This window comes from Pteropus alecto, unplaced genomic scaffold, assembly GCF_000325575.1.
Source record: "Pteropus alecto unplaced genomic scaffold, ASM32557v1 scaffold45, whole genome shotgun sequence".
In the NCBI taxonomy this organism is placed as follows: domain Eukaryota; kingdom Metazoa; phylum Chordata; class Mammalia; order Chiroptera; family Pteropodidae; genus Pteropus; species Pteropus alecto.
The window spans coordinates 38,654,383-38,657,397 of record NW_006442491.1 but is presented as its reverse complement, the minus strand read 5'-3'; positions in this window follow the sequence as shown (position 1 = coordinate 38,657,397).

Below are 3,015 nucleotides of genomic sequence, written 5' to 3'. Positions count from 1 at the left end.
AATATAAATAAACTAAATATTCCAGTTAAAAAAAAAACGTCTGATTGAATTACTTAAAATCTATGCTGTAAAAGAGACAGACTTTTCATATAAGGAGTAGACAATTTGAACATCAAAGTGTGGAAAAAAGATACATACACACACGCTAATCAGAAGAACGGAGGTTTACTATACTAATACCATGCAAAATCAATTTTAAATAGAAAAGCACAACCAGAAATAAAGAGGGCTACCTGCAGTGGTAAAAGAATCTATCAGGAAGATGTGACAATTCAAAATTTGCATCTAATTAACATATATTCAAAATATGTACAGCATAATTTGATAGAAATAAAAGAGGAAACAGAAAATCGACAATTATGTTGATAGGTTATAACACACCTCTCTCAGGAAATAATAGAATAAGCAGACAAAATGCCAAAAAGGATTCAGAAGCTTTTCGCACTGTGATTAACAAACTTGACCTGATTTACATGAACGCTGCACCAACGACTGCAGAATTTGCATACTTTTCAAATATATATGAAATATTTTACATATATATGTCAAAATGAAAATGTGTGGCATGCAGCTAAGCCATATTAAGAAGAAAATTCATGGTCTTAAATATACATATAAAAAAGACAAAAGCTGAGGCATCAATTGTCTGATCATCAATCTCAAGGAACTATATTTGAAAAACCAGAAAACTCCAGGTAGAAGGAGAGGAATATAAGGCAAAAGCAGCACAAAATCAAATAGAAAACACATGTACAATAGAGGAAATCAGCACAGCCAAAGGTTAGCATCTTGAGAAGACTAATAAAATTGGTAAATACCCACCAAAGGTGATCTAGAAAAAAATGAAACAAATGACCAGTATCAATAACATAAGAGATGACATTTTTAGAAGAGCTAAGGCAAAAGCAGCACAAAATCAAATAGAAAACACATGTACAATAGAGGAAATCAGCACAGCCAAAGGTTAGCATCTTGAGAAGACTAATAAAATTGGTAAATACCCACCAAAGGTGATCTAGAAAAAAATGAAACAAATGACCAGTATCAATAACATAAGAGATGACATCTTTAGAGAGCCTACAGACACTAAAAAAATTCATCAGAGAATATCATGAATAACTTTATCTTATAAGTATGGAAATGTACGTGAAACAGACAATTTTCTAGAAAGCCACAACTTTCCAAACAAAATTAAAAAATAGAAATATGAGTAGCTCATATCTTTTCAATAACAATTTAGGTACAGAAAGTTTTACTGGTAGAAATGTTCCAGGTGTCGACCTTACACAAGCTCTTCTAGGGAACAGGGAAAGAACACGTCCTAACATTTTCGTATGAAGCCAGAATAACTTTAAAACCAAAAGCTGACAAGGGCATTGTAGAAAAAGAAAATTCAGGCCGATCCCTCTCATAAACACAAATGCACAATCCTTATCGCAATATTAACAAATCTTTTCAGTGACATATAAAAAGGATAATAAAAATATTGTATTGCGGTCAAGTTGGATTTACTCTAGAAATGCAAAATTGGTTTAACATTTGAAAAAAATCATTTTGCCAAAATGCTATGACTTCTGGTACCAACTCTGCCACAAATTCAGGTGTTCCCAAAACAGCCTGAAATCCGATAATTCACTAGAATTTCTCACAGAACTCATGAAAGTGCTGCATTGACAATTTCAGTTTCATTACAGCAAAAGGCTACAAATCGGAACCAGCTGAAAAAGGATGCGTGGAGTCGGGACCGGGAGGCACCCAAGTGCAAGGCTTCCAGCCATCTTCTCCCCGTGGCGCCCTGAACAGCGTTACACCCTTCAAGCTATGATGTGTGAGAACCTCCAGGGCACAGCTAATCCGGGAAGCTCACCCAAGACTTCAGTGTCCAGAATCTTAATTGGGGCTTGGTTATACACTGCCCACTTAAATTAAAAAGAGTAAGTGAAGGTCAAATAAAAACCTTTCTTTTCCTTATTTTTAATTGATCTAATGGATAACAGTTTCTTCCAAATAGTAATAGCAACAATGTATCCGATTGTGTATGCTTATGCACACATGATACATAATATATGTGCATGTGCTTGCATACAAGTGAAATGAATGGCAGCAATGATACAAGGAAAGCAAGGGATTGGGATTATTTTGTTATTATAAGGCACTTGCTCTATCCGTGAAGCAATAAAGTGTTATTTGAAAGTAGACTTGGATTACTTGTGAATGACTACTGCAAACTCTACGGAAATGATTAACAACAGAAAAAAAGAAGCATAATGTTTTAAGAAAGGAGAGAAAATAGAATTATAAAAATGCTCAATTAAAACCACAAAAGTCAGAAAAATGGAGACAAAAATAGGAACAAAGAACAGGATAACAAATAGAAACAGTAACAAATATGGTAGATACTAATCCAGCTACATCAACAATCAGTTTGAACACCTGTGGTCTAACTACACCAATTGAAAGACAGAGATTGTTGGAGTGGAATAAAAAATAAGGCCCAATATTATGTTGTTTTAAGAAACCCACTTTAGTTATAAACACGTTTAGAGATTAAAATTAAAAGTGAATGGATAGAGAAAAATATATAATGCTAATACTAATCAAAAGAAAGCAGGATTAGCTATATTAATTTCAGGCATAGCAGACTTCAAAGCAAGAAAAGTTATCAGGGACAACTTAATGGTGAAATACTGAAAACTTTCCGCCAAGATTAAAAACCAGATGATAGCCATTACTCAAAATCGTACTGAATGTTCTAACCAAGGCGATAAGCAATAAATAAGTAATACATTTACACCTGGAAAGGAAAAAGTAAACCTCTCCTATATACTACCGATATATAAAAAATCCGAAAGAATACACAAACTAATAGAATTATTAAGAGAATTCAGCATCACTGCTATATACATGTCAATATACAAAAGCGATTGCATTTTATATGCCAGTAATGAGTAATATACTAGAAATTGAAATGGAAAGAATTGATAGTATTTACAGTTATCAGTAGAAATATCAAAT